Source organism: Symphalangus syndactylus, chromosome 9 (assembly GCF_028878055.3).
Source record: "Symphalangus syndactylus isolate Jambi chromosome 9, NHGRI_mSymSyn1-v2.1_pri, whole genome shotgun sequence".
NCBI classification, from domain to species: domain Eukaryota; kingdom Metazoa; phylum Chordata; class Mammalia; order Primates; family Hylobatidae; genus Symphalangus; species Symphalangus syndactylus.
Window position 1 is genome coordinate 15,657,667 of NC_072431.2, and position 22,489 is coordinate 15,680,155.

General features: G+C 37.8%; 1 protein-coding gene across 1 annotated transcript in view; it reads left to right on the forward strand.

Annotated features, from left to right (window-relative positions):
• Positions 1-22,489, forward strand: part of CLEC14A (C-type lectin domain containing 14A) — a 473,592-nt gene that overhangs the window by 136,272 nt on the left and 314,831 nt on the right. The gene's annotated exons all lie outside the window — the stretch shown is intronic.

Below are 22,489 nucleotides of genomic sequence, written 5' to 3' on the forward strand. Positions count from 1 at the left end.
CTGTGATGTATCATTTATTCTCCTGAGCATTTTTCTTTATGTTTTTGAAACAGAATGTTAAATGAGACTCTGTCTTGGTTTTGGCTAAGGCCTCAAAGGCTGAGAACAAAACAATATTTGCTAAGCATCTCCCTATTCCAAAGTGAGGTGCTAACATGCCAAGGATGTGGTCATCTGGCATGTGAAAGCACTGGGATAGGAGAAGACCAGCTGCTGGGGTTCTGAGCCATTCCAGAACTCCAGCAACTGGTCTTCTATCGCAGTGTTTTCATGGAGGAGGACAGCCCAATGTTTCCTTGTTACCTCAAGTGTGTGGGAGGCAGAACTTGACATAAAAAATTCAGGGACCTAGTGGATTGATATCTTCCTCAGACTTAAGGGCTCTAAGGGTGAAAAGCCATTGGGCTGTTGTGGGGAAAAACTGCACCAATGTAGTTTAGCAGCAATGGCTGGGTAATGATGTTTCCTCTGAGAGCCAAGCAGAAGAGAGAAACATCCTTAGAACAATCCTTCAAAGGAGGTGCAAGTGGTGGGCAGTGGTGGTGGGCTATTGATTGGATTCCAACAAGATAGTGTGTATGGTATGGGCCCCCAGAGTGTTGGGGCTGAAATTAGGGCTTAAAAGAGGGCAGCAAGGTATGACCTCTGTTCTGGGACATGCAATGGGAGGTTTCCAGCGGAGGATATTGAATCTCTGAGAAACCTACGGAGGTATCTTGTGATTATAAACATCCACCAAGCCCAGAGCACAGCTTAAGGCCTATTCCCTGAAGGAGTCAGAAAAAATAAAGTGGAAAGGGAGGAGCAGAGGAGCAAGGCAGGGAATTAAAGCAGGTACTGGTGACCACATTTGCCTTTCTTACTCCAGGCTTCCTGGGCTAGAGGGGCTTTGACGTGGGAGAAGTCTTAACTTTGAAAGATATGTAGGGTTTGATGATTGCACTGCACCACACATTTTAATTATTGAAAGAACAACTTGTTTCAGCTAAAAGTGACCTGAGAAATTTTTTTTTTCTTATGACCTATTTTTTTTTTTAAATTATACTTTAGGTTTTAGGGTACATGTGCACAATGTGCAGGTTTGTTACATATGTATCCATGTGCCATGTTGTTTTGATGCACCCATTAACTCGTCATTTAGCATTAGGTATATCTCCTAATGCTGTCTCTCCCCCCTCCCCCCACCCCACAACAGTCCCCGGAGTGTGATGTTCCCCTTCCTGTGTCCATGAGTTCTCATTGTTCAATTCCCACCTATGAGTGAGAACATGCAGTGTTTGGTTTTTTGTCCTTGCAATAGTTTACCGAGAATGATGTTTTCCAGTTTCATCCATGTCCCTACAAAGGACATGAACTCATCATTTTTTATGGCAGCATAGTATTCCATGGTGTATATGTGCCACATTTTCTTAATCCAGTCTATTGTTGGACATTTGGGTTGGTTCCAAGTCTTTGCTATTGTGAATAGTGCCGCAATAAACATACGTGTGCATGTGTCTTTATAGGAGCATGATTTATAGTCCTTTGGGTATATACCCAGTAATGGGATGGCTGGGTCAAATGGTATTTCTAGTTCTAGATCCCTGAGGAATCACTACACTGACTTCCACAATGGTTGAACTAGTTTACAGTCCCACCAACAGTGTCAAAGTGTTCTTATTTCTCCACATCTTCTCCAGCTCCTGTTGTTTCCTGACTTTTGAATGATGGCCATTCTAACTGGTGTGAGATGGTATCTCACTGTGGTTTTGATTTGCATTTCTCTGATGGCCAGTGATGATGAGCATTTTTTCATGTGTTTTTTGGCTGCCTGAATGTCTTCTTTTGAGAAGTGTCTGTTCATGTCCTTTGCCCACTTTTTGATGGGGTTGGTTGTTTTCTTCTTGTAAATTTCTTTGAGTTCATTGTAGATTCTGGATATTAGCCCTTTGTCAGATGAATAGTTTGCAAAAATTTTCTCCCATTCTGTAGGTTGCCTGTTCACTCTGATGGTAGTTTCTTTTGCTGTGCAGAAGCTCTTTAGTTTAATTAGATCCCATTTGTCAATTTTGGCTTTTGTTGCCATTGCTTTTGGTGTTTTAGACATGAAGACCTTGCGCACACCTATGTCCTGAATGGTATTGCCTAGGTTTTCTTGTAGGATTTTAATGGTTTTAGGTCTAACATTTAAGTCTTTAATCCATCTTGAATTAATTTTTGTATAAGGTGTAAGGAAGGGATCCAGTTTCAGCTTTCTACATATGGCTAGCCAGTTTTCCCAGCACCATTTATTAAATAGGAAATCCTTTCCCCATTTCTTGTTTTTGTCAGGTTTGTCAAAGATCAGATAGTTGTAGATATGCAGCATCATTTCTGAGGGCTCTGTTCTGTTCCATTGATCTATGTCTCTGTTGTGGTACCAGTACCATGCTGTTTTGGTTACTGTAGCCTTGTAGTATAGTTTGAAGTCAGGTAGCGTGATGCCTCCAGCTTTGTTCTTTTGGCTTAGGATTGACTTGGCGATGCGGGCTCTTTTTTGGTTCCATATGAACTTTAAAGTAGTTTTTTCCAATTCTGTGAAGAAAGTCATTGGTAGCTTGATGGGGATGGCATTGAATCTATAAATTACCTTGGGCAGTATGGCCATTTTCACGATATTGATTCTTCCAACCCATGAGCATGGAATGTTCTTCCATTTGTTTGTATCCTCTTTTATTTCATTGAGCAGTGGTTTGTAGTTCTCCTTGAAGAGGTCCTTCACATCCCTTGTAAGTTGGATTCCTAGGTATTTTATTCTCTTTGAAGCAATTGTGAATGGGAGTTCACTCATGATTTGGCTGTTTGTCTGTGATTGGTGTACAAGAATGCTTGTGATTTTTGTACGTTGATTTTGTATCCTGAGACTTTGCTGAAGTTGCTAATCAGCTTAAGGAGATTTTGGGCTGAGACAGTGGGGTTTAGCCATATAAACCTTACGGGATTTTCTTGAGATTCTAACCTTGGACAGAGGCAGAACTATCCAAAAAAATGAGTTTAATAGAATAGGTGTGTGTGTGTTTGTGTGTGTCTGTATGTCTGTGTGTATGTGTGTGTACATTGAGGGAAGGTGCAACGGGTAGTAATAGTAGAACATTTTTCATTAGTATCCTTTAAGATGTTGCTTAATCAAATAGATAGCTATATATTTGTAGTGCCTGGAGAAAATTTCATCTAATGCCTATCAGGCAATCTGGTACTTATAGATGAATAGCTAATCTTTCACTAGAAAGTGAATATCTTGAGTACCTGTTTAGTATCTTGTTCTCTAACCCATAATACAATGTCTGCCATATGCCCAGTAAATATTTATTGGATGAGCAGCTACTTGGAGGTAGTGGAGGTAGTACGGCTTAAGAGCTTAGGTTCTGCATTTAGATAAACCTGGGTTCAGCCAGACGCAGTGGCTCACGCCTGTAATACCAGCACTTTAGGAAGCTGAGCCGGGTGGATCCCCTGAGGTCAGGAGTTTGAAACCAGCCTGGCCAATACGGTGAAACCTCATCTCTACTAAAAATACAAAAAAATTAGCGGGATGTGGTCGTGCACACCTGTAATCCCAGCTACTTGGGAGGCTGAGGCAAGGGAGAATTGCTTGAACCTGGGAGGCATAAGTCGTGGTGAGCTGAGATCATGTCACTGCACTCCAGCCTGGGTGACAGAGTGAGACTCTGTCTCAAAATAAATAAATAAATAAATAAAATAAAAAAATAAAAGTAGATAAACCTGGGTTCAAATCCCAGCTCCACCATTTGCTTGCTCTGTGATTTTTGACAGTTTTTAAATTGCTTTGTGCTTCAGAGTCTTGTCTTTTACATAGATATAATAGTAGTTTATGGAGCTTTTGCAGAAGTACATAAGATAACACAACTGGATATAAGCACATGGCCTGACTCAGGTAGTGATCAGTTTATAGCAGTCATAACTTACGTTAGTAAACTGTTGCTACATTTTATCCCTGTTATAAAGAGCTTGTACTCCATTCAAATATTGTTAGCTTAAGCTGAGTTTTACTCAAATGAAACATGCTACTTTTAGGAGCCAATTAAAGTAATTCCTCCGTTCCTCCTTCCCTTCCTTCTGCTTTCACCATATTACCTTGAGCAAGGTATGGTGAGTTCAGAACAGACTAGGAGAAACTGGAAAGAGTTTTACAGTTTTGTGCCTCACAGTTTCCTGGGGAGAACACAGCAACACTCAGCAGAAGCACTGCAGTCAGTCATGAGGCAGAGCAAGAGAGGACAACTGAGGGCAAATGCCTTTATTGTGGTTTCTGCTGGCAGGGCAAGCAGGGTTATGGTTAGCAGGGTTAGGATTGGCTAGCATTAATAATTTCAGTGAGCTGTGGAGCCTTAGGGGCTGACCCTGGGGAAATTATCTTTGTATATAATGGTCTGGCTCTTGGGGAAGTGGTTGGAGGTGTGGACTCAATCACCTTTTCAAGAAGGGTAACTGACTATCCTCTAGCCAGTGCCTCACAACTGAGTCAAGACACCAATGTAAAAACTAAGAGAGGGAAAGATGGCTGACTAGTCCCAGCCAGGTGGAACAGCTCTCACCAAGGGACTGAGATGATGGGCATGCTTTTAACAAATCTTCATAGGGAAGGCACCAAGAATGGATGGAGAGAAGACACAGAAGCTGGGCTGAAGTAGGAGAAAACTGAGAGCCTTGCATGGGGCTACCAAGCATTGGGACTCGTTTTTAGACCACAGCAGCTCCAGGGTAACAGGTGAGTTGAACTGGCAAGGAGCAACCTGCTCTTACCACTGAACTCTGGAACCCCAGTAGATCAACCCCCTTGACCACTGTTAGGGACAAACTGCCCCAAAAATCTTGGTACTGCTGACGCTCCACCAAAACCCCTCTGTACTGTCCACCCCTCCCCTTAATGCCCTGCAACTCTTGTCCATGCTGTTCATCCTTCCCCCTAGCCTCTTTACATTTCTAAGCCCTTATCCAGGTGCTGGGGTGGAGCCAGCATACTTCACTTATCAGGCCTTGCTGCAATAAACAAACCCCAACTACAAGCCATCCCGACCACACAGGGGAAGGTCCTGGGAAGCATAAACAAACTTTACATATACCCTCCTGTAAGTTCCTTTGTATAGCTGCTACTGTAAATGTCACAAGGTGATATATGGCAAAGTTAACCAACAGATGACCCCAGGGTCTCTCTTCCCCATATAAATCCCTCATTTTGTAAGCCCAGGGCTGCCTCCTCTGTCTGTAGTGGAGCAGCTGGCAGGTTCAATAAACATACTTGCCTTACTTTGGGTCTATTTTTCCTTTCTCTCAGCTGACCTTACAACCACCATGGACACTTGAGTTGGTAGGGAGACCTGCTTAAAGAAATAGTAGGGTCAGCAAAATAGCTAACACCATGAAGACAGGATCAAATCCACAGATATCAATACTAACCTTGAATATAAATGGGCTAAATGCCCTAATTAAAAGACACAGTGGAAGCTGGACAAAGAACCAAGATCCATTGGTATGCTGTCTTCAGGAGACCTATCTCACATGCAGTGACACACAGATGCTCAAAATAAAAGAATGAAGAAAAATTTACCAAGCAAATGTAAAACAGAAAAAAGCAGGGGTTGCAATCCTAGTTTCTAACGAAACAGTCCTTAAACCAACAAAAACCAAACAAGACAAAGGCATTACATAATAGTAAATGGTTCAATTCAATAAGAACTATAACTATTCTAAATATAAATGTACCCAAAACAGAAACACCCAGATTCATAAAGCAAGTTCTTAGAAACCTTCAAAGAGACTTAGACTCCCACACAATAATAGTGAGAGACTTTAACACCCCACTAATATTAGAGTGCCTTCAATAGGCAGAGAATTAACAAAGATATTCAAGACCTGAACTTAGCACTAGATCAAATGGATCTAATGGACATTTATAGAACTCACCACCCAAAAACAGAATACACATTCTTCTCATCACAACGTGGCACATACTATAAAATTCATCATATAATTGAAAGTAAAACACTCTTCAGCAGATGCAAAAGGACAGAAATAATAACAAACTCTCTCTTGAACAGCAGTGCAATCAAATATCAAGACTAAAGAATTGACTCAAAACCACAAAATTACTCGGAAATTTAATATCTTGCTCCTGAATGAGTTTTGGGTAAATAATGAAATTAAGGCAGAAATCAAGATGTTCTTTCAAACCAATGAGAAAAGTACAACATACCAGTATCTCTGGGACACAGCTTAGGCCATGTTAAGAGAGAAATATATAGCACTAAATACCCACATCAAAAAGTTAGAAAGACTTGAGTTGACAATCTAACATGACAACAAAAGAACTAGAGATCCAAGAGCAAACCAACACCAAAGCAAACAGATGACAAGAAATAATCAAAATCAGAGCTGAACTGAAGGTGACTGAGACATGGAAAACCATTCAAAAGAACAAGTCCAGGAGCTAGTTTTTTGAAAAAATTAATAGAATGCTAGGTAGAATAATAAAGAAAAGAGAGAAAATTCAAACAAACACAATCACATGTGACAAGGAAGATATTACCACTGGCCTCACAATAATACACAGAACCATCAGAGAATATTATAAACTCCACTATACACATAAACTAGAAAATCTAGAAGAAACAGATAAATTCCTGGACACATACACTCTCCTAAGACTGAAGCAAGAAGAAATTGAATCCCTGCAAAGACGAATAATGAGCTCTGAAATTGTGAGTAATAAATAGCCTACTAGCTAAACTAAGCCCAGGACCAGATGGATTCATAGCTGAATTTTACCAGATGTACAAAGAAGAGCTGGTACCTTTCCTACTGAAACTATTCCAAAATATTGAGGAGGAGAGACTCCTCCCTAACACTTTCTGTGAACCTGTAGAGATTTTGGTGTCGGGATGATGCTGGCCTCATAGATTGACAGAGATGCAACAACAACACAAAAGAAAACCTCAGGCCAATACCCTTAATGAACATTAATGTAAAAATTCTCAACAAAATACTGGTAAACACACTTCAGCAGCACATCAAAAAGCTGATGCACCATGATGAAGTATTCTTTATCCTTGGGATGCAAGGTTGTTGGTTCAACATATGCAAATCAATAAATGTAATTTCTCACAGTAACAGAATTAAAGATAAAAACCACAGGATCACCTCAGTAGATGCAGAAAAGGCTTTCAATAAAATCCAACACTCCTTCATGGTAAAAAACTCTCAAACTAGGTATTGAAGGAACATACCTCAAAATAAGAGCCATCTATGACAAACTCAAAGCCAACGTCATGCTGAATGGGCAAAAGCTGGCAGCAAATTGTGGAAAACTGGCACAAGACAAGGATGCCCTCTGTCACCACTTCTATGCAACATAGGATTGAATATTCTGGCTGGGGCAATCAGGCAAGAAAAAGAAAAGTCATTCAAATAGGAAGAGAGGAAGTCAAACCATCCTTGTTTGCCAACATGATCCTATATATAGGTAACCCCAGTCTCAGCCCTGAAACTCCTTAAGCTGATAAACGACTTTGGCAAAGTCTCAGCATATGAAATCAACATGCAAAAATCAGTAACATTGGTATACAACAGCAATAGTGAAGCTGGAAGCCAAATCAGAAATGCAATTCCATTCACAATTGCCACAAAAAGAATAAAACACCTAGGAATAGAGCTAACTAGGGAGGTGAAAGATCTCTACAATAGAACTACAAAACACTGCTCAGGATGACACAAACAAATGGAAAAACAGTCCATGCTCATGAATAGGAAGAATTAATTTCAAAAAAAGGGCCATACTTCGCAAAGCAATTTATAGATTCAGTGCTATTTCTATTAAACTACTATTGAGATTCTTCACAGAATTGGAAAAAACTATATTAAAATTCATATGTAATAAAAAAGCCTGAATAGCCAGGGCAATCCTAAGCAAAAAGAACAAAGCTGGAAGCATCACATTACCTAACTTCAAACTATACTACAGGGCTATAGTAAACAAAACAATGTGGTACTGTTACGAAAACAAACATAGCCCAATGAAACAGAATGGAGAACCCATAAATAAGGCCACACACACCTACATCCATTGGATCTTTGCAAAACCTGACAGAAATAAGTAATGGGGAAAGGACTCCCTATTCAATAAATGGTGCTGGGACAACTGGCTAGCCATATGCAGAAGACTGGAATTGGACCCGTTCCTTACACCATATACAAAAATCAACTCAAGATGAATTAAAGACCTAAATGTAAAACCTAAAACTGTAAAAACCTTGGAAGACAACCTATGTAATACCATTCTGGACATAGGCACGGGCAGAGATTTCATGACCAAGATGTTGAAAACAGTTGCAACAAAAGCAAAAGTTGACAAATGGGATCTAAATTAAAAAGCTTCTGCACATCAAAGGATACTATGAACAGAGTGAATAGACAATCTACGGAATGGGAGAAAATTTTTGCAAACTATGCATCTGACAAAAGTCTAATATCCAGTCTGTATAACGAACTTAAACAAATTTACAAGAAAACAGCCTTATTAAAACGTGGGCAAAGGACATGAATAAACACTTCTCAAAAGAAGACATACATGCAGCAACAGTCATTTGAAAAAAAGCTCAACATCACTGATCATTAGAGCAGTGTAAATCAAAACCACAATATGAAATTATCTCACATGGGTCAAAATGAGTATTGTTAGAAACTCAAAAAATAACAGATGTTGGTGAGGTTGCAGAGAAGAAGGAACACTTATACACTGTTGGTGGGAGAGTAAATTAGTTCAGCCATTGTGGAAGGCAGTGTGGCAATTCCTCAAATACCTTAAGACTGAAATACTATTTTACCCAGGAATCTCATTACCGGGTATATACCCAAAAGAATATAAATTATTATAAAGACACATGAATGTGTATCTTCATTGCAGCACTATTCACAATAGCAAAGTGATGGAATAAACCTAAATTCCCTTCAGTGATAGGCTGGACAAAGAAAATGTGGTACAGCTACACAAATGAATACTATGCAGACATGAAAAAGAATGAGATATTGTGTTCCGCAGGGACATAGATAGAGCTAGAGGCCATTATTTTTAGCCAACTAACACAGGAACAGAAAACCAAATACCACATGTTCTCACTTCGAAGTGGGAGCTAAATGATGAGAACACATGGACACATAGAGGGGAACCACACACACCGGGGCCTATCAGAAGGTGGAGGGTGGCAAGAGGGAGAAGATCAGGAAAAATAACTAATGGGTACTAGGCTTAATAACTGGGTGACTAAATAATCCACACAACAAATCCTCATGACACAAGTTTATCTATATAACAAACCTGCACATGTACCTTTGAACTTAAAAAAAATAGATAAGAGGTAATTACATTACATAGAGTCAGATGTAGGTAGGAACTGAGGTGAGGTAGGAGAATCTGTCAAGTGAGTTTTGTAAATTCTAACTGCTGCAAAGGCACCCTGGTAGGTCAGGCTTGAACAGCTTTAATGCCATTATCCTCAATTCTTTTAATGTGTGAAAATTTCTACCTAATGGGAGAGCAAAAGGCTTATTGTTAAAGTTTACTTAGCAAAGCACATTTGGGAAATGTTTCAGAAATCCTTATGAAAGAATCCTGAAGTGCCCAGTCATTGTCAGTATGTCTATTTATAGATGTTTATTGAGCATTTTCCCTCTTCAATTCATGGTTAACAGAAAAACCAAACTCTGTAAAATATTTTAAAGAGATTTATTCTGGACAATAACTGACCATAGCCCAGAAGACATAGTCTCAAGAGGTCCTGAGAAAGTACACCCAAAGAGATTAGGTAGCTGTTTGGTTTTATACATTTTAAGGAGACAGAAGTTACAGGAAAAAACATGAATTATACATGGGAGGTATATATTGGCTTATCCCCAAAAGGCATAACATCTTAAAGAGGGTCCTTGCAAGTCATATGTGGGCTTTAGGGATTCTTTAGTTGACAGTAGGTTGATAGACTTAAGCTATTGTCTAAAGACTTGAAGTCAGTAGAAAGAAATGCCTGGGTTAACGTAAGAGGGTTGTAGGGGCCAAAGTGTTTGTTGTGTAGATGAAGCCTCCTACCTAGCTGCCTTCAGAGAGAGTAGACTGCAACAAGGTAACAATTTGATTACTAATTCCATCTTTTTATTTATTATAGGTCTATTCTGATTGTCTATTTTTTTCTTGAGTCAGTTTAGATAATTTGTGTCTTTCTAGGAAACTGAACATTTAATCTAATTTATTGGCATACAATTGTTCATATGATTCCTTTATAATCCTTTTTATTTTTATGGGTTGGTAGTAATGTTCCCTCTTTCTGTTCTAATTTTTGTAATTTGTATCCTCTCTTTTTGGTCAGTCTAGCTAGAAGTTTGTCAGTTTTGTTGTCTCTCTTTTTAAAACAAAAATAATTTTACCTATATTTTCTTTTGTTCGTGTGTGTGTGTGTGTGTGTGTTTTACATTTAGCCTTTTAATCTAACACATTTATTTTGGCATATAATATGAAGGAGAAATCTTTTTATTTTAAAATAGTTAACCAATTATTCTAGCCCTAGTTACTGAATACTTTATTTCTATTAATTTGAAATGCCACTTAATAGAACACTGTATTTTTACATATACAGTGGATTCTTCTAGGCTTTCTATTCTTTTATATAATTATATATACCAATTATTGTAACAGATATCACATTACTTTTTTAACTTATTGTTTTAACATTATAAAAGCCTCTAATAGTTAGAAAAGAAACTTTCCTCTCATTATTCCTTAAAGTTGTGTTATTGACAATTTTTTGCCAATTTATTATTCTAACTGACCATTAGAACCACTTTTTCTTATCAACTCTGCTCCCCTACACCCCCTTTCCAAATTTCCTTTGGGATTTTATTTGATCTAAAATAAATTTATATTATATTCTAAGAAAGATTGACATGTTTCAATATTGAATCTGCACTACATCTTGGGTCCTCTTCGAACCTTTAACCTATTTTTATTGTTGCTGGTCACTAGAATTCTGAGCCTCCTGAATGTAACCATGGGATATTTGATTATTCCATGGAATATTTCTTATGGAAATATTTCACAGATCTTCTCTTTCTTCTTCCCCGCCTCCTCCATCAAAGCTTTGTTCCCAAACGATCTCTTGCCAACCTCCCTCCTTGTCCTTCATGCTTCTCATAGTTATAATAATCTTTCTTTTGATAGTATCATTTCTTTTCTTAGAAGCTGAGGTGACTTCCAGTTGCTTAATTTGATGAAATAGAGCTTTACTCTTATTCCCAAAACTTCTTCGATTGTCACCTAGGATCTCTGTCTCATCCCCACCCTCCACTCCAAGCTCACATACTATTCACTCCAAGCTCACATACTACCTCCAACTCTAAATTTGTATTCCTCTACTACTACCTACTAGTTTATAATTTCTACTGTGTAGTAGAAATGATATCATAGAAATGAACAGAATTATTTATATTTCTTCAGCAAAGCAGAATACATTGCCATATACAATTCACCAATATTTACTTGCAAATAATCATACTGATACACTATTTTGCAGTATTTATCACTCCTGTCCATAAGAAAAGCATATTCCCTCTATCTTCTAAACCCCTGCTTAAAACACATTTCAGACAGGAATTTTGTTCATTTTAATGATCTCCCACCATTCCAGCAGCTTTTTGTGATTATCCACATGTAATTGATTGTTCAAGAGATGCCTTATTTAACAAAGTACAGTGTACAAGCTTATATAAGATTATGATTACTTTAATAAATTTGATTCACTACTGTATGCATTTAAATGTTAGGTTATATTTTCTGTAAGCTATTAAAGTTTAAACTAGAAAATAGTATTTTCAAGGGTATGAAGTTGCTGTGTATTTATAAATCAATGATTATAAATAAATAAAATGAATTGCTTCAAAGACATATGGAAGAATATAAACCTCAGTATAATTTAAAATATATAATTTTAATGTTCTTGGTATTATATTTTATTATTATTATTATACTTTAAGTTTTAGGGTACATGTTCTTTATAAAACTATTCTTGGATATTCATATTTGCCAAACACCTACTGTAGGTAGTTCTAAAATATCCTTCTGTAAATTCAGTCTATTCAGTACATTCAGGGATAATAGATTAAAATCACTGTGCCATTAGGTGACTTTCTGGCTTTAAGTTCACTGAGTGTATGCATTAACATAGACAGTACAGAAAACATTAAGAAGAGAGGTAGACTTGCTTCGTCCTATAAGATTCAGGGAAGATTTCTAGTAGATGACACTTACAGTGAGTTTTGGAGGAAAAATGATGTTAGCTAGACAGTGGAGTGGGAGAAGTGAGCATTCCAAAAACAGCAAGAAACATATGTGCAGAGACCTGAATATGGAAAATCTGAAAAACTGCTAATATTCAGTACAGCTGGAGCATAAGATGCATATGGGGTCATGGGGGTAGATAGGGCCAGAAAGCTGGGCAGTGGCCAGATCATGAAGAGCTTTGTAAACTGTACCAAGGATTTTGGCCTTTATTCTATAGGCAGTGGGATCTTGCTTGCCATATAGCTTCTATAGGTACATTATGGAAGAAAAAACTCAAACCCTTCTTCCTATGTAATGGGCAAAGGCAATATTTAAAAAACTAACTCCAGCTTTCTCTTATAAGAAGAGTGTTGACAAATCAGAATCATAACTGACTTCAGTTTTTTCTGAGTTCCTCAGATTTTGTTGCTTTGAAAAGTGCTTTTATCTTGTTTTCAAAGATCCAAAGCATAGAATTTTTACTTGCTTCTAGTAGCTATTTTTCCTTTCACAGATTGTTCCTGTCTTTGAATGTGCCTTTCGAAATGGTGTTTTCCAATTTGATTTTCAGGAGGAAGGCCCTGAGCATGAAAAACATGCATTTTTTTTCTTTAGAAGCAACTGAGCTTTCCTTCTTTCCTGATGCACACAGTTTCAGAATGTGTCAACACTGAGAGTAATTTACAGTTAAAAGTTTTTTTTTGTTTGTTTTTGTTTTTTTTTATCTTTGGCAAGCCCTAGAGAAAAGAGGAGATTGATGGTGCATGTCATTCCCAGCACCAGATTGGAGGAAAGATTTGTAACTATGATGAGTGTTTTAGTCCAAATTTGAGAGAAACTGGCACCTTTGGCTACATCTGTGCAGTGTAACAGGGAGGATTCAGAAAGCAGGAAGCCATTCTGACTGGTGGAAGATGGTATCTCATTATAGTTTTAATTTGCATCTCTCTGTTGATAGTGATATTTAGCATTTTTAAAAATGTTTCTTGGCTGCTTGTATGCCTTCCTTTGAAAAGTGTCTGTTCATTTCCTTTGCTCACTTTTTAATGGGGTTATTTGTTTTTATCTTGTTGATTTATTTAAGTGCTTATAGATTCTGGATATTAGTCCTTTGTCAGAAGCATAGTTTGCAAATATTTTCTCCCATTCCATAGGTTGTTTGTTTGCTTCGTTGATCATTTCTTTTGCTGTGTAGAAACTCTTTAGCTTAATTAAGTCTCATTTGTCTATTTTTATTTTTGTTGCATTTGCTTTTGAGGTCTTAGTTGTAAATTATTTGCCTAGGCCAACATCCAGAAGAGATTTTCCTAGGTTTTCTTCTAGGATTTTTATAGTTTGAGGTCATACATGGATTGAGTCTTTAATCGATCTTGAGTTAATTTTTATATATGGTGAGAGGTAGGTGTCCAATTCCATTCTTCTGCATATGGATAGCTAGTTTTCCTAGCACCATTTATTGAATAGGATATCCTTTCCTCGTTGTTTATTTTTGTTGACTTTGTTGAAGATCAGTTGGTTGTAGGTGTCTGGCTGTATTTCTGGATCCTCTATTCTGTTCCATTGGTTTATGGGTCTATTTCTGTACCAGTATAATGCTGCTTTGGCTACTATAACTGTGTGGTATAGTTTGAAGTTGGATACTGTGATGCTTCCAGGCTTTTTCTTTTTTGTTTTAGATTTCTTTGGCTATTCAGGGTTTTTTTTTTTTTTGGTTCCATATGAATTTTAGAATTGTTTTTTCTAATTCTTTGAAAAATGATACTGGTAATTTGATAAGAATTACATTGAATATGTAGCTTGCTTTGGGCAGTATAGTTATTTTAATGATATTAGTTCTTTCAATCCAGGAGAATGGGATTTTTTTTCATTTGTTTGTATCATCTATAATTTCTTTCATTGGTGTTTTATAGTGCTCCTTTTAGAGGTCTTCCATTGCCTTGGTTAAATTTACTGCTAGATATTTTGTGTGTGTGGCAATTGTAAATGGGATTGAATTCTTGATTTGGTTCTCAGTTTGAGCATTGTTTAGAAATGCAACTAATTTTTGTGCATTAATTTTGTATCCTGAAACTTTACTGAAGTCATTTATCAGTCTAGAATTCTTTTGAAGGAATCTTTAGGGTTTTTTAAGTGTATGACCATGTCATCAGCGAAGATAATTTTTCCTCTTTTCCTATTTAGATGCCTTACATTTCTTTCTCTTGCCTAATTGCTCTGGCTAGGACTTCTTCTACTACGTTGAATAGGAGCGGTTAGTTTCCTTTTCACCAAACACACATTCTGGTACTTTTTATAATTTTGTTTTTTTTACCAAAAACACATTTACTTATATACATTGTATATCAATTGGTTCTCTTATATTTAGTAGTTTTAATTACATATACAACTATTTTAAGTCTTAATAACCTCTAATTTTCAGAGAAAAACCTAGGATTACTTAGTTTAACATAACATGATCTTAATATTTTAAATTACTACAGAGAATTTGGAAACTAGTTTTATTTACCAAGATTATTAAAGTCTCATGAACTTGAAAAGTATTGGGGCTAGTTATTTAATTTATGATGTGGATGAAAAAGCCAAACTCTGTAAAATTTTTAGAGAGATTTACTCTGAGGCACGTGTAAGTGACCATGGCCTGAGGCACAGTCTCAAAAGGTCCTGAAAACATGTACCTAAGATAGTTGGGTTACAGCTTGGTTTTATATGTTTTAGGAAGACATAATACATCAATCAATACATATGAGATATATGCTGGTTCAGTGTGGAAAGGTAGGACAACTTGAAGCAGCAGCTTACAGGTCATAGGTGTATTCAAAGATTTTATATTTGGAAATTGGTTGAAAGAGTTAAGTTATCTAAAAACCTGGAATCAACAGAAAGGATTGTCTAGGTTAAGATAATCGGTTATAGAAACCAAGGTTTTTATTATGTACGTGAAGTCTATTATGTGGCCACCATTTTAGAGACAATAAATGGCAAATGTTTTCTGTTCAGACCTTTACAATGTGCTAGACTCTCAGTTAACGTATTCTGGATTGGGAGGGACTGGAATAGGAAAGCTCTAGTTAGGTTAATACAGATTCTTTTTTGTTTTTTGAGATGGTGTCTCACTCTGTTGCCCAGGCTGGAGTGCAGTGGTGCGATCTCAGCCCACTGCAACCTCTGCCTCCCAAATTCAAGCAATTCTCCTGCCTCAGCCTCCCTAGTAGCTGGGATTACTGGCGCCTGCCATTACGCCCAGCTAATTTTTGTATTTTTTAGTAGAAACGGGGTTTCGTCATGTTGGCCAGGCTCGTCTTGAACTCCTGACCTCATGTGATCCACCTGCCTCGGCCTCCCAAAGTGCTAGGATTACAAGCATGAGCCACTGTGCCTGGCAAATACAGATTTTTTACAGATGCAAATTTTCCCCCACAAAACCAGGGCCATTTCAAGATATAGTAAAGAAACATATTTTAAGGGTAAAATATTTTAATTTCCTTCTTTTTTCTGTCATGTAATGTTATACCAGAGTCAGATTGGAAAGCAAGCTACATTATATAGGGTTAACTAAAACTCTTCTGCTGAAGTTTTATGGTTCATAGGGCATGATTCCCTAGTTCCCTTAGGTAGGAATTTGGTCAAGAAGGAAAAAAGGTCAGAGTTTAGTCCTCAGTGAATACATTTATTTTTAAGTTAATTTGGTACAATGTGTAGATAATATATAAACACATGGATAGACAGATATGTGTATATATACATGACATATAACATATACATGTACACACAAAGATTTTAATGTTTTGAAGAATTTCAGCCACAAGACAAAACTCACTAGTTTAAAAGTACAGTTGGATTTAAACTATGCCTTTGTAAATAGAAAAGGTTAATCTGGAGAAGCTTTAACTGAGTTACAGAGAAAATGGGTAGTGAATTTGCATCTTGAAGAAGAAAGAAAATTTAAGCTTTTTCAAAGTTTGGGTGTGTTGCAGGAATATTAAAAATATTTGCCAAGGTAGCATGAAATCGTAAGATTCTACTACAGAATTTTATAAGGAGACCAGGTTTTGACTATACCAGTGTCTGTTAAGACAAACATTGCTGTGGGTTAGAGAGTTAGCTTTTAATTTAGTCTTTTTTCAAATGGACCCCTGAGCTCAAGGTGGAGCTCACACTGAAACCTGGTTCTCCCAAAAGTGAGAAATACCAGGGGGACTGGCTGTGCAATGCTTTCACAGCGCACTTCACTACAAAGATGCTCTGCTGAGGCTCATGGGCAGTCTGACACCAATCAGCCCACTCTTTGATCAGCCCATGTCTCATGGGAATTTTATCCTTGAATGGTGTGCATTTCCATCGTCTGTAGTTGTCCCAAACCATACTTTTCTCATTCAAACATGTAAATAAATGAGTAGTCACCTGTAGTAATAATGATTTGCTGTAAACAATTGACCTCAGCCCCTCTAAAACCGTATCTTCTACCTAACTATTACACATACCAAAGTCAACTTTTCTCACAGTGCAAAGTAATTTCTCGTAATCCTGGAAGCCAAAGAGATCAATCTTTGTGCAAATCAGAGCACAGCTTTAGGCCTGAGAAGAATGTGCCCACAACTCTTGAAACTCCACAGGAAAGTGAAAGAAACATCCCCTGCTTCCAAAAAGGGTGACAGGTCACCTTTTTTTCCCAAGTCCCTTAAAAGGTCTGAGTCATTGGATATCAGGATCTTTTTACATGGAAGGAGGAGAAAACAGAAATAAAAGTAAATAGGATAACAATATTTAAAAAGGAAGTGAGCAGAAGTACCAAGAAAGTGAGCTTTTTTTTCTGGAAAAATTTATTTTACTAAAGAAATTCCAAAAACAGTATCCAAAGAGAAAAAGCAGAGAAGCCTTAAAAATATATATATAGCTTACATATCAGCTTTTAATTAAGCTGGCTTCTAACAAAAGAGCTCTTAAAAAATCCTTTCAAGTCTCTTATTACCATATTTTAGCAGGGACAAACAGCTGATATTTCAAAAGTCCAACAAATAGCAAACCAAAGGGGGTTTGTTCCTGATTAGAAAGGGAATCCATGCCACAATAGAGATTTTAACTACCAGACTACAAAATGGAGCAGTCTCCATTCTTAATCCTGCATGGAACCTAAAGGGGACAGTTTGAGGATAACCATTTTAGGTCAGATTTTTGCTCTTTAAATTAGTCAAGAGAATTTTAAGGCTAGCTATACCACTAATATGTGTCCTTCTTTTAATTTGATCCTCTCATCAATTGTTTGGAATAAGAGATATCTAAAATATTTTTTTTAAAAAATTAGGAATTTTATTCTAACTCAAAGGATCTATCATTTGGCCACTGTAGTTAGAATTTTCAATGTACTTACTTCCAATAGTGACTCAATCTGATAAGCCTCTTCACAGAAAGCACAGGTGGTAATTTTTCAGATTTAGAATAAGTTTTCACCACATAAGCAAAAGGTGTTTTTGGAGAGGTCGTAGAGGAGGCAGTCCCCATGATTCCCCCAAAATTCACTCTTAAGAATAGATTTAAGATAGCCAAAGAAAACAAAAGCCCTATTAGGATGGGTCCTTTTAGAATAAAACTCTCCTAAGAGCTTGACATGTTCAGAATGAAAAATGCGTTTTGGACTCCCAATCTTTTCAGACTAGCTGCATGATGTTACCTGAAATGTCATGCCCTCTGGATGGCAGAGACCAAGAAAAAGAATATTCACGCTTAGTCACCAGTCAAGCTCTCAAGGACATAAAATATGATGAGAGGAGATCTTCGCCTGGTTTTTATTTTAGGGGCTTGCAGTGACTGGTGTAGTCAGAATACTGGCTTACAGACACTGGTGTAGTCAGAATACTAAAACTGGATAGTCTATAGGGCTAGCTCAAACAGTGGGCTTGTAGGGATTCTAGGACTGGGTATTAGCCTATGGTACCCCTCTTTATGCAGAACACCACAGAAAGACAAAGCCAAGGAAAACAGCAACAAAAAGGCTATTTCTGAAGTGAAAAGAATCAAACAATATGAATATTTATACCACAAAGTACCAAAAGCACACTAGAGTCACTACACACCAAAACTAGTCACAAAAATCCTTTTTTCCCTTTAATCAAAACCTTGAGATAAAACTGTGATTTTTACCATCCATTCAACCATATTTCACAGAGTAAGTCTAGGAGCATGATTTGTAAGTTCTTAACTTTTGCTGGCTTGTTAGGATCCTGGGATCTCTTCACTGTGGCCTTCAGAAGATCAGAATGGCTTTGGAGGTACCCTGCTTGCTGTGCCGTAACTGTGGGAGCCAACAGAGAGCTTTCCTTTTGGTCTTCTGAAGGTTCACTGAAAAATCACCGACATGAGGAAGATTGTTTAATAGAATAAAAGGCATACAAATTTACATAACATGTATACACTGTAGCCTTCGGAATGAAGATTCTACCTTCTATTTTTTGATGTTGGCATTTAACACTATAAACTTGCCCTGAGCACTACTTCTGCTGCATCCCAAAGGTTTTGGTATATTGTGTTTCTATTTTTATTTATTTCAAAAATTTTTAAAATTTTCATCTTAATTTCTTTATTGACCTAATGATTATTTAAGAGCATATTGGTTTATTTCTATACATTTGTATAGTTTCTGGAGTTCCTGTTGCTATTGATACTTCTATTCCACTATAGTCTGATATGATTCGATATTTAGAATATGATGTCGATATTTAGAAATTTCTTGAGACTTGATATGATTTCAATATTTAGAAATTTCTTGAGACTTGTTTTGTGGCCTAAGATATTGTTTATCTTGGAGAATATTCTATGGGCTGATGAAAAGAATGTATATTCTGCAGTTGTTGGGTAGCATGTTCTGTAAGTGGCTGTCAGGTCTATTTGGTCAAAAGTCCAATTTAAGTCCAGTTTTTCTTTGTTGATTTTCTGTCTCAGTAAAGTGTCTAGTGCAGTGAGTGGGGTGTTGATGTTCCTTACTATTATTGTATTGCTAGCTATTGCTTTCATTAGGTCTAGTAATACTTGTTTTATGAATCTGGGTGCTCCAGTTGTTGGGTGCATATATATTTAGTACTATTATATCTACTTGCTGAATTGATCCATTTATCATTATATAATAACCTTCTTTATCATTTTTTTTTAACTGTTCGTGATCTAAAGTATGTTTTATCTCACATAAGTATACCTCTGCTGCTTGCTTGTGGTTTCTGTTTGCATAGAATGTCTTTTTATTTTTAGTCTAAATGTCTCTCTAGAGATAAGGTGAGTTTCTTGTAAGTGGCATATCATTGGCTCATGTTTTTAAAATTCATTCTGTCAATATATATCTTTTAAATGGACCATGTAATCCATTTACATTCAAGGTTAATATTGATATGTGAGTTTTTTTTGCTGTCATATTCTTGTTATCTAATTGTTTTATAAATTCTTTCTCTGTTTGTCTTTGTGCCTTGATAAAATTTTCTCATGTTGCCAGTTGATTCCTCTGTCTTCCTCCTTTGTGTGATTGTTTTATATGACTTTGAGTTTTATATTTTTGTGTGTTTTTATTATAGCAAATGTCAACCTTTCTTTTCCATGTTTAGGACTCCTTTGAGCATTTCTTGTAGGACTGGACTAGTGGTGATGAATTATCTCAATGTTTGCTTGTCTGGGAAAGATTTTATTTGTCCTTCATTTATAAAGCTTAATCTAGATGAACATAATATTCTTGATTTACAGGTTTTATAGTTGTTGTTTGTTTTTTTCAGCACTTTGAAAATCCCACCCCATTCTTTTCTGGCTTGTGAAGTTTCTGCTGAGAAGTCTTCTTTTGGGGTTTCCTTTATAGGTGACTAAATGCTCCTTTCCTACTGACTTTAGAATGCATTCCTTCATATTGTCTTTAGACAATCTAATGACCATATGGCATGGTGAAGTCAATTTTGCAATTTATTTTCTGGGGATTGCTGAGCCTCCTCTATTTGAATGTCTAAATTTCTTCCTAGGCTAGGAAAGTTTTGTTGATTATTTTCTCTTTTTTTTTTTTTTTTTTTTGAGAAGGAGTCTTGCTCTGTTGCCTAGGCTGGAGTGCAGTGGCACGATCTCGGCTCACTGCAAGCTCCGCCTTCTGGGTTCATGCCATTCTCATGCCTCAGCCTCCCGAGTAGCTGGGATTACAAGCACCCACCACCATGCCCGGCTAATTTTTTGTATTTTTGGTAGAGACAGGGTTTTACCGTGTTAGCCAGGATGGTCTCGATCTCCTAACCTTGTGATTCACCCGTCTCAGCCTCCCAAAGTGCTGGGATTACAGGCGTGAGCCAACGCGCCCAGCCTGCTGGGCTGACTTCTCAAGTTACATCCAGGGTTTGGAAGAATCAAGGTGCTCTCCTATAGGCTGGATTGCATGATTCCCAAGTGGGGAAGTGGACTTCAAAGACACTCAGTCACCCTTTCTTGTACTGAGGGTTCACTCATGGTTTTCAGCCAGACCTGTCTCTTTCCCAGGACCTGACATTTTCTTAGGCTTTTCCATTGAATTCCCATGTTCCTTCTTGGATAAAAGTTCAAAATGTGAATCTCTACACACTACTTTCTTCTTCTAAGTGGATGATGCATGCTGGAATAGCCTTTAGTGGGCTGATATAGTTTGGATGTGTATTCCTGCTCAAATCTTCTATTGAAATGTAGTCCCCAGTGTTGAAAGTGGGGTCTGGTGGGAGGCAATTGGATGATGAGGATGAATTTCTCATGAATGGTTTAGCACTACTCCCTGTGGTACTGTCCTTGTGATAGTGAGTTCTCATGAGATCTGGTTGTTTAAAAGTGTGTAGCATTTCCCCCTCACTCTTTTGCTCCTGCTCTGGCCATGTGACATGCCTGCTCCTCCTTTGCCTTCAGTCATGATTGTAAATTTCCTGAGGCATCCCCAGAAGCCACACAGATGTCAGCATCATGTTTCCAGCCTGCAGAACTGTGAGCCAGTTAAACCTCTTTTCTTTAGAAACTACCCAGTCTCAGGTATTTCTTTACAGCAAAGCAAAAATGACCTAATATAGAAAATTGGTATTGAGTAGTGGGACATTGCTATAAATACCTGAAAATGTGTAAGTGACTTTGGAACTGGGGAACAGGAAGAAGTTGGAAGAGTTTGGAGAGCTCAGAAGACATGATGATGGAAAAAGTTTGAAGCTTCCTAGAGACTAGTTAAATGGTTGTGACCAAAATACTGATAGCAATATGCTGATACTCAGATGGACAATAAAGTTCAGGCTTCCAGAGTCTCATACGGAAATGAGGAACTTATTAAGAACTGGAGCAAAGGTCACACACGTTATGTCTTAGAAGAAAAGTGTTCAACAAGTGGTGTGCCTGCTTCTAAATCCTACCTCAGATGTGAGAGGAAAGAAATGACTTAAAGTTGAAATTTATATCTAAAGGAGAAGCAGAGCATAAGTTTGGGAAATCTGCAGCCTGGCCACTTGGTAGAAAAAAAGCCTATTTTTAGTAGAAGAATTCAAGTGGACGGCTGCAAACCAGCCCTTGCTCTTTCTAAATCACTTGCTAGAGAAATCTGCATAACTAAAAAGAAGGCAAGTACTGATAGCCAAGACAATGGGAAAAAGGCCCCAAAGGAATTTCAGAGTTCTAAGAGGCAGCCCCTCCCATTACAGACCCAGAGGCCTAGGAGGACAGAACGGTTATGTGGGCCAGGTCTGGGGCCCCACTGCCCTGCACAGCCTCAGACATTGCTCACTATATCCTGGCCATTCCAGCTCCAGCTGTGGCTCAAGTGGGCCAAGGTACAGCTTGAGCTTCTGCTTCAGAGGGTGCAAGCTGTAAGCCTTAGCAGCTTCCATGTGGTGTTCAGCCTTTAAGTGCACAGAATGCAAGAGTTGAGGCTTGGGAGCCTCCACCTAGACTTCAGAGAATGTATGGAAAAGCTTGGGTATCCAGGCAGAAGCCTGCTGCAGTGGTGGAGTCCTCATGGAGAACCTCTACTAGGGCAGTGTGGAGGGGGAAATGTGGAGTTGGAACCCCACAGACTCCCCACTGGGGCAATGCTGCAATGCGTAGTGGAGCTGTGAGAAAATAGCCACTATCCTCCAGACCTCAGAATGGTAGATCCACTGACAGCTTGTACTCTGTTCCTGGAAAAGCCACAGGCAC